At 35.6% G+C, this 11,295-nt stretch overlaps 1 pseudogene; it reads right to left on the bottom strand.

Annotated features, from left to right (window-relative positions):
- The window catches only part of LOC124019434, a 176,176-nt pseudogene that overhangs the window by 146,866 nt on the left and 18,015 nt on the right, over positions 1 to 11,295 (bottom strand).

The following is an 11,295-nucleotide window of genomic DNA, read 5'->3' as shown; positions in this document are numbered from 1 at the left end:
ACTAGTGAATGATGTATTATAACTAGTGATATAACTAGTGAATGATGTATTATAACTAGTGAATGATGTATTATAACTAGTGAATGATGTATTATAACTAGTGAATGATGTATTATAACTAGTGAATGATGTATTATAACTAGTGAATGATGTATTATAACTAGTGAATGATGTATTATAACTAGTGATATAACTAGTGAATGATGTATTATAACTAGTGAATGATGTATTATAACTAGTGATATAACTAGTGAATGATGTATTATAACTAGTGAATGATGTATTATAACTAGTGAATGGTGTATTATAACTAGTGAATGATGTATTATAACTAGTGATATAACTAGTGAATGGTGTATTATAACTAGTGAATGATGTATTATAACTAGTGAATGATGTATTATAACTAGTGAATGATGTATTATAACTAGTGAATGATGTATTATAACTAGTGAATGATGTATTATAACTAGTGATATAACTAGTGAATGATGTATTATAACTAGTGAATGATGTATTATAACTAGTGAATGATGTATTATAACTAGTGAATGATGTACTATAACTAGTGAATGATGTATTATAACTAGTGAATGATGTATTATAACTAGTGAATGATGTATTATAACTAGTGAATGGTGTATCACCACTAGTGAATGATGTATTATAACTAGTGATATAACTAGTGAATGATGTATTATAACTAGTGAATGATGTATTATAACTAGTGAATGATGTATTATAACTAGTGAATGATGTATTATAACTAGTGAATGATGTATTATAACTAGTGAATGATGTATTATAACTAGTGAATGATGTATTATAACTAGTGAATGATGTATTATAACTAGTGAATGATGTATTATAACTAGTGAATGATGTATTACCACTAGTGAATGATGTATTACCACTAGTGAATGATGTATTATAACTAGTGAATGATGTATTATAACTAGTGAATGATGTATTATAACTAGTGAATGATGTATTACCACTAGTGAATGATGTATTATAACTAGTGAATGATGTATTATAACTAGTGAATGATGTATTATAACTAGTGAATGATGTATTATAACTAGTGAATGATGTATTATAACTAGTGAATGATGTATTATAACTAGTGAATGATGTATTATAACTAGTGATATAACTAGTGAATGATGTATTATAACTAGTGAATGATGTATTATAACTAGTGAATGATGTATTATAACTAGTGAATGATGTATTATAACTAGTGAATGATGTATTATAACTAGTGATATAACTAGTGAATGATGTATTATAACTAGTGAATGATGTATTATAACTAGTGAATGATGTATTATAACTAGTGAATGATGTATTATAACTAGTGAATGATGTATTATAACTAGTGAATGATGTATTATAACTAGTGAATGATAGTGAATGATTATAACTAGTGAATGATGTATTATAACTAGTGAATGATGTATTATAACTAGTGATATAACTAGTGAATGATGTATTATAACTAGTGAATGATGTATTATAACTAGTGAATGATGTATTATAACTAGTGAATGATGTATTATAACTAGTGAATGATGTATTATAACTAGTGAATGATGTATTATAACTAGTGAATGATGTATTATAACTAGTGATATAACTAGTGAATGATGTATTACCACTAGTGAATGATGTATTATAACTAGTGAATGATGTATTATAACTAGTGAATGATGTATTATAACTAGTGATATAACTAGTGAATGATGTATTATAACTAGTGATATAACTAGTGAATGATGTATTATAACTAGTGAATGATGTATTATAACTAGTGATATAACTAGTGAATGATGTATTATAACTAGTGAATGATGTATTATAACTAGTGAATGATGTATTATAACTAGTGAATGATGTATTATAACTAGTGATATAACTAGTGAATGGTGTATTATAACTAGTGAATGATGTATTATAACTAGTGAATGATGTATTATAACTAGTGAATGATGTATTATAACTAGTGAATGATGTATTATAACTAGTGAATGATGTATTATAACTAGTGAATGATGTATTATAACTAGTGATATAACTAGTGAATGATGTATTATAACTAGTGAATGATGTATTATAACTAGTGAATGATGTATTATAACTAGTGAATGATGTACTATAACTAGTGAATGATGTATTATAACTAGTGAATGATGTATTATAACTAGTGAATGATGTATTATAACTAGTGAATGGTGTATCACCACTAGTGAATGATGTATTATAACTAGTGAATGATGTATTATAACTAGTGATATAACTAGTGAATGATGTATTATAACTAGTGAATGATGTATTATAACTAGTGAATGGTGTATTATAACTAGTGAATGATGTATTACCACTAGTGAATGATGTGAATGATGTATTATAACTAGTGAATGATGTATTATAACTAGTGAATGATGTATTATAACTAGTGAATGATGTATTATAACTAGTGAATGATGTATTATAACTAGTGAATGATGTATTATAACTAGTGAATGATGTATTATAACTAGTGAATGATGTATTATAACTAGTGAATGATGTATTATAACTAGTGAATGATGTATTATAACTAGTGAATGATGTATTATAACTAGTGATATAACTAGTGAATGATGTATTATAACTAGTGAATGATGTATTATAACTAGTGAATGGTGTATTATAACTAGTGAATGATGTATTATAACTAGTGAATGATGTATTATAACTAGTGAATGATGTATTATAACTAGTGAATGATGTATTATAACTAGTGAATGATGTATTATAACTAGTGAATGATGTATTACCACTAGTGAATGATGTATTATAACTAGTGAATGATGTATTATAACTAGTGAATGATGTATTATAACTAGTGAATGATGTATTATAACTAGTGAATGGTGTATTATAACTAATGAATGATGTATTATCACGTGTGAATTATTCTCAGCGTGTGCAGTAAGGCGAGAAACAGCACATGCCTTAGTTTCGCAGACTTTTCGCAAAATCATAGTTGCACACGTCATGTAGCCTAGCCCATAGGCCTGTATGTTTTGATAAGGTTTTTTTGTATCACAACTAAAGTGGCCAAATAACTTGATAAAACGAAGCACATTAATCCACTTTACAATCAGTGTACGGCCTAACTGGCATTTACAGGCGGCACCTCAGTTTCAACTTTGGGGAAGATCATTTTCACCATAAAATGCATCTTTATTATAAACCTTTACATGAATAATCACATTTGCGGTCGCTGTTGAGAACAGTGTTGTCCCGCTAATAAAGCCTACTGTCCTGTTTCCGCATTGGTGCGCTTATAATGGGAAGAAAGAGCCTAATAGTCTATCAACATTTTTAAGCTAAACGTTCTGATCTGCCTAATTGCTTTTAAAAGTTTTTTTTTTGATGCTAGCGGTTGTATTCATTTGGGATCTATCGCATCCCACAACTGTCCCAGAATATGCTTGGAATATTTATTTTGTGCACAGAAGGACAAGTTGTGTCTGTCTTCATTTGTAGCCTACTTCTCAGCTGAAATGCCTGTGAGAAGGACCCCGATCACATGACGGCCATTGGCTAAGAAGAATTGATATATCTGAGAGAGCGATGTGAGTGAGAGGTGCTTCGGAGCACGGCGATTGGTAGCTGGGAGTAGGGAATTATAAATATTATATTCAGCCCAAGGGCACAACGGTTGGTGGCTGGGAGTAGGGAATTATAAATATTATATTCAGCCCAAGGGCACAACGGTTGGTAGCTGGGAGTAGGGAATTATTAATATTATATTCAGCCCAAGGGCACAACGGTTGGTGGCTGGGAGTAGGGAATTATAAATATTATATTCAGCCCAAGGGCACAACGGTTGGTAGCTGGGATTAGGGAATTATAAGTATTATATTCAGCCCAAGGGCACAACGGTTGGTAGCTGGGATTAGGGAATTATAAGTATTATATTCAGCCCAAGGGCACAACGGTTGGCCGCATGGATTTTTTTAGGTGGCATTAAGGCAGCACAAGGTGGATGCCGCCGTGAAATTCGAGGCCTAGTGAGACTACTATCAAGTGCTTGTCAAATTGTGAATGAGAGACTGATGAAGTGTGTGCAGCCTGCACAAAAAAAACAACAAAGCAGAGCTCTATGGTCCTTCTGTAGCTCAGTTGGTAGAGCATGGCGCTTGTAACGCCAGGGTAGTGGGTTCGATCCCCGGGACCACCCATACGTAGAATGTATGCACACATGACTGTAAGTCGCTTTGGATAAAAGCGTCTGCTAAATGGCATATATTATTATTATATATTACTCTAGCCTTCTCAAAGCCTTTCATGCTCATTTTTTCAAATCTTCATTATAGTCGCATCATGCCGCCTTAGAACGTATAAAACATCTAAACATACGGCTCAGGGTTTGTATCACAACTAAAGATGTTGTTTCTTTGTTAAACCACTTAACACAGAATAGCTGCTCCCTCAAATCGTTTAGAGAAAATATCCTTTATATTTTATTCAGCTGTGTTCTAATTGTCTTATCATCATACTACAAAATAATATCAAATAAAATAATATTTACAAAAAAAAAAATTAAAAATAGTGTCACTGAATTCTAAGCAAATCTTGTCTGCTAAATGAATAAGTGTAGCCCACAACCATTAAGGCAGATCAGGGCCTAACATAAGGACAACTCAGAGTATGCAATTCCGTTCTTCTGAAATACATTTTCTTCATATCATGTTGATTTAGACCTGTCTAAAATAAATAATGGATCTATTGTGATGCTGTATTCTGACAAATGGATTTGAGCTTTGAGTAGCGAGGCTACCTCCACCCTTTTACATTCACCCTCAAACCACTTCACATCAGTGTTTAGTGAGGAACACAAACAGAGCGAGAAAAGACCTGTCATGACTCTCCTGTGAGGATATGAAGGATTCGGGTTATAGTGAGTCCACTCTACAGCGCTCTGTCTCTGTCTCTGTCTCTGTCTCTGTCTCTGTCTCTGTCTCTGTCTCTGTCTCTGTCTCTGTCTCTGTCTCTGTCTCTGTCTCTGTCTCCGTCTCCGTCTCCGTCTCCGTCTCCGTCTCCGTCTCCGTCTCCGTCTCCGTCTCCGTCTCTCTCTCTCTCTCTCTCTCTCTCTCTCTCTCTCTCTCTCCTCTCTCTCTCTCTCTCTCTCTCTCTCTCTCTCTCTCTCTCTCTCTCTCTCTCGCTCTCTCTCTCTCTCCCACAGAGGATGAAGTTGGCCGTTTAATGACAGCCGTAAATACCCTCTAGAAACTCTGCCGTTGGGCTCCTCGGGATGGAGGGGAAAGAAACCTTTCGGTACAAAGATATTGTTCTTGCCAAAACGACAACATCAAAAGGCTGGATAATGAAACACGATATTTCTGTGATCCAAAACATTGCGAATGGTCCGTTAAAGAATAACCAACAGTTTGTTTTGTGACATCATGAAGGACGGTATAACTAAATAACTGCACCTCTACATCTAAATGTTGTGGAACTTGTATGATTAAATATTGTGACTGTCACGCGGGACCAGGTGGGTGCAGGAATCAGAAGCAGAGAGAGAGAGAGTAACTGAGTAAAGTGCTTTACTCATGTCCTACAGTTGTTGTTTTGTGACATCATGAAGAACACAGAGAAATGAAGAGCAGAAACTGAGAGGTAGAGAAGAGAGAGAATAGAGAAGACAGGAAGCAGGTGTAATGAGGAGGAAGTAGAACTCTGAGGAAAGAGAAACAGAGAAGAGAGAGAATAGAGAAGACAGGAAGCAGGTGTAATGAGGAGGAAGTAGAACTCTGTGTTCTGACCTTGTCGGCCATGATCATGGAGGATCCCCCGTACACCCCCAGGACAGGAAGTGATGTTTGAGAGGACAAGAAGTCCAGGATCTGAGAGATAGCTTCCTGGTCCGACCCATCAGCAAAGACAAGGCCATGGAGAGGCTTCTTCTGAAGCAGCTCACACACCTGTTATCAAACACACAGGTAGGTGTTATACACAGGTAGGTGTTATATAGGTGTTATATACAGGTAGGTATTATATACAGGTAGGTGTTATATAGATGTTATATACACAGGTAGGTGTTATATACACAGGCCTAGTGGTTAGAGCATTGGACTAGTAACCGAAAGGTTGCAAGTTCAAATCCCCGAGCTGACAAGGTACAAAATCTGTCGTTCTTCCCTTGAACAGGCAGTTAACCCACTGTTCCTAGGCCGTCATTGAAAATAAGAATTTGTTCTTAACTGACTTGCCAAGTAAAATAAAGGTAAAAATAAAAAAAATATATATATACAGGTAGGTGTTATACACAGGTAGGTGTTATACACAGGTAGGTGTTATACACAGGTAGGTGTTATACACAGGTAGATGTTATACACAGGTAGATGTTATATACAGGTAGGTGTTATACACAGGTAGATGTTATATACAGGTAGGTGTTATACACAGGTAGGTGTTATACACAGGTAGGTGTTATACACAGGTAGATGTTATACACAGGTAGATGTTATATACAGGTAGGTGTTATATACACAGGTAGGTGTTATATACAGGTAGGTGTTATATACAGGTAGATGTTATATACAGGTAGATGTTATATACAGGTAGGTGTTATATACAGGTAGGTGTTATATACAGGTAGGTGTTATATACAGGTGTTATACACAGGTAGGTGTTATATACAGGTAGGTGTTATATACAGGTAGGTGTTATATATAGGTAGGTGTTATATACAGGTAGGTGTTATATACAGGTAGGTGTTATATATAGGTAGGTGTTATATACAGGTAGGTGTTATACACAGGTAGGTGTTATATACACAGGTAGATGTTATATACAGGTAGATGTTATATATAGGTAGGTGTTATATACAGGTAGGTGTTATATACAGGTAGGTGTTATATACAGGTAGGTGTTATATAGGTGTTATATACAGGTAGATGTTATATACAGGTAGGTGTTATATACAGGTAGGTGTTATATACAGGTAGGTGTTATATACAGGTAGGTGTTATATACAGGTAGGTGTTATATACAGGTAGGTGTAATATACAGGTAGGTGTTATATACAGGTAGGTGTTATATACAGGTAGGTGTAATATACAGGTAGGTGTTATATACAGGTAGGTGTTATATACAGGTAGGTGTTATATACAGGTAGGTGTTATATATAGGTAGGTGTTATATACAGGTAGGTGTTATATACAGGTAGGTGTTATATAGGTGTTATATACAGGTAGGTGTTATATACAGGTAGGTGTTATATAGGTGTTATATACAGGTAGGTGTTATATAGGTATTATATACAGGTAGGTGTTATATACAGGTAGGTGTTATATACAGGTAGGTGTTATATATAGGTAGGTGTTATATAGGTGTTATATACAGGTAGGTGTTATATATAGGTAGGTGTTATATACAGGTAGGTGTTATACAGGTGTTATACACAGGTAGGTGTTATATACAGGTAGGTGTTATATACAGGTAGGTGTTATATACAGGTGTTATATACAGGTAGGTGTTATATACAGGTGTTATATACAGGTAGGTGTTATATACAGGTAGGTGTTATATATAGGTAGGTGTTATATACAGGTAGGTGTTATATACAGGTAGATGTTATATACAGGTAGGTGTTATATACAGGTAGGTGTTATATACACAGGTAGGTGTTATATACAGGTAGATGTTATATACAGGTAGGTGTTATATACAGGTAGGTGTTATATAGGTGTTATATACAGGTAGGTGTTATATAGGTGTTATATACAGGTAGGTGTTATATACAGGTAGGTGTTATATACAGGTAGGTGTTATATACACAGGTAGGTGTTATATACACAGGTAGGTGTTATATACAGGTAGGTGTTATATACAGGTAGGTGTAATATACACAGGTAGGTGTTATATACAGGTAGGTGTTATATACAGGTAGGTATAATATACACAGGTAGGTGTTATATACAGGTAGGTGTTATATACAGGTAGGTGTTATATATAGGTAGGTGTTATATACAGGTAGGTGTTATACACAGGTAGGTGTTATATACAGGTAGGTGTTATATACAGGTAGGTGTTATATACAGGTAGGTATAATATACAGGTAGGTATAATATACAGGTATGTGTTATATACAGGTAGGTGTTATATACAGGTAGGTGTTATATACAGGTAGGTATAATATACAGGTAGGTATAATATACAGGTATGTGTTATATACAGGTAGGTATAATATACAGGTAGGTGTTATATACAGGTAGGTGTTATATACAGGTATGTGTTATATACAGGTAGGTATAATATACAGGTAGGTGTTATATACAGGTAGGTGTTATATACAGGTAGGTATAATATACAGGTAGGTATTATATACAGGTAGGTGTTATATACAGGTAGGTATTATATACAGGTAGGTGTTATATACAGGTATGTGTTATATACAGGTAGGTGTAATACACAGGTAGGTGTTATATACAGGTAGGTGTTATATACAGGTAGGTGTTATATACAGGTAGGTGTTATATACAGGTAGGTGTAATATACAGGTAGGTGTTATATACAGGTAGGTGTTATATACAGGTAGGTGTTATACAGGTAGGTGTTATATACAGGTAGGTGTTATATACAGGTAGGTGTTATATACAGGTAGGTGTTATATACAGGTAGGTGTTATATAGGTGTTATATACAGGTAGGTGTTATATACAGGTAGGTGTTATATACAGGTAGGTGTTATATACAGGTAGGTGTTATATAGGTGTTATATACAGGTAGGTGTTATATACAGGTAGGTGTTATATACAGGTAGGTGTTATATACAGGTAGGTGTTATATACAGGTAGGTGTTATATACAGGTAGGTGTTATATACAGGTAGGTGTAATATACAGGTATGTGTTATATACAGGTAGGTGTTATATACAGGTAGGTGTTATACACAGGTAAGTGTTATACACAGGTAATTAAAGTTATCCCACCTGCCCAACATTCTTGTTTGTAACCTACAGAACACACCCCCCTTCCCTACCCACCTGTGTGATGACAGTCTTGGGGTCTGTCTGGTTGATTCTCAGGGTGGTGACGGTCAGCTCCACAGGGTCGTCGTTCCGCCTCACCGGAATTATATCCTGGTCACTGATTGGCCTAGTCTGACCCAAGATCACCCCCACACTTAGCCCAGGTGGCTTCTGGGCCGCTGCTGGTACACTGATCTGGGAAAGCAGGGCTGGGAGGGTGAGGAGGACCCAGCCCAAACGGCCCATACTGGAACCCTGTAGATCAAACAGTTACTGATCAGATTTCAGTCAGTGGTGACCTAGGACAGAGCAACAACTCACTCCCATGCATAAACACAGACAGACAGACAGACAGACAGACAGACAGACAGACAGACAGACAGACAGACAGACAGACAGACAGACAGACAGACAGACAGACAGACAGACAGACAGACAGACAGACAGACAGACAGACAGACAGACAGACAGACAGACAGACAGACAGACAGACAGACAGACAGACAGACAGACAGACAGACAGACAGCAGGTAGGTATTTGATTGATTGAGCCTGGCTCTGTGAGGTAGGTAGGTATTTGATTGATTGAGCCTGGCTCTGTGAAGGAGGTAGGTATTTGATTGATTGAGCCTGGCTCTGTGAAGGAGGTAGGTATTTGATTGATTGAGCCTGGCTCTGTGAAGGAGGTAGGTATTTGATTGATTGAGCCTGGCTCTGTGAGGTAGGTAGGTATTTGATTGATTGAGCCTGGCTCTGTGAAGGAGGTAGGTATTTGATTGATTGAGCCTGGCTCTGTGAGGTAGGTAGGTATTTGATTGATTGAGCCTGGCTCTGTGAGGTAGGTAGGTATTTGATTGATTGAGCCTGGCTCTGTGAAGGAGGTAGGTATTTGATTGATTGAGCCTGGCTCTGTGAAGGAGGTAGGTATTTGATTGATTGAGCCTGGCTCTGTGAAGGAGGTAGGTATTTGATTGATTGAGCCTGGCTCCATGCTCTCTCTCTCTCTCTCTCTCTTGCTCCCATTCTACCTTTCTCTCCTCTGTCTGTCTCTACAGTAACCCAGTAGACTGTATCTCTCTATCTCAGTAACTGTTCTGGGGACAGATTGGGATCATTTATCATTCATTAAGCTAGTTGTATAGTAACTGTTCTGGGGACAGATTGGGATCATTTATCATTCATTAAACTAGTTGTACAGTAACTGTTCTGGGATCATTTATCATTCATTAAACTAGTTGTATAGTAACTGTTCTGGGATCATTTATCATTCATTAAGCTAGTTGTATAGTAACTGTTCTGGGGACAGATTGGGATCATTTATCATTCATTAAACTAGTTGTATAGTAACTGTTCTAGGATCATTTATCATTCATTAAACTAGTTGTATAGTAACTGTTCTGGGATCATTTATCATTCATTAAGCTAGTTGTATAGTAACTGTTCTGGGGACAGATTGGGATCATTTATCATTCATTAAACTAGTTGTATAGTAACTGTTCTGGGATCATTTATCATTCATTAAACTAGTTGTATAGTAACTGTTCTGGGATCATTTATCATTCATTAAGCTAGTTGTATAGTAACTGTTCTGGGATCATTTATCATTCATTAAGCTAGTTGTATAGTAACTGTTCTGGGATCATTTATCATTCATTAAACTAGTTGTATAGTAACTGTTCTGGGATCATTTATCATTCATTAAGCTAGTTGTATAGTAACTGTTCTGGGGACAGATTGGGATCATTTATCATTCATTAAACTAGTTGTATAGTAACTGTTCTGGGATCATTTATCATTCATTAAACTAGTTGTATAGTAACTGTTCTGGGATCATTTATCATTCATTAAACTAGTTGTACAGTAACTGTTCTGGGGACAGATTGGGAGATGGAGCGAATCTTAATCGCTGACTCTTAATTAAATCAACCAGCTGAACAGAATTAATTGACTAATCATTTAATCCGTACGTCAATTATCTGCCTGGTTATTAATGATTATTTACAGACCATCACAACTGTCTGGCTGTTAGACTGATATCATATGGTCGCAATTTATTCACATCATATTTTATCATTTAGTTTATATAATAGTTTCATCGTGGAATTTGAAATTATGTTTTCTTCCCATAAAGCCAATGAATATCTGGGGCCGTTTGACATGTCGTCCCGTCTGGCTGGGTATCAGGGTAGTCTGTACTCTACTCTACTCTACTCTACTCTACTCTACTCTACTCTACTCTACTCTACTCTACTCTACTCTACTCTA

Source organism: Oncorhynchus gorbuscha, unplaced genomic scaffold (genome assembly GCF_021184085.1).
Source record: "Oncorhynchus gorbuscha isolate QuinsamMale2020 ecotype Even-year unplaced genomic scaffold, OgorEven_v1.0 Un_scaffold_921, whole genome shotgun sequence".
NCBI classification, from domain to species: domain Eukaryota; kingdom Metazoa; phylum Chordata; class Actinopteri; order Salmoniformes; family Salmonidae; genus Oncorhynchus; species Oncorhynchus gorbuscha.
The sequence above is the reverse complement of the archived record's forward strand: the minus strand, read 5'-3'. Positions and strand labels throughout refer to the sequence as shown.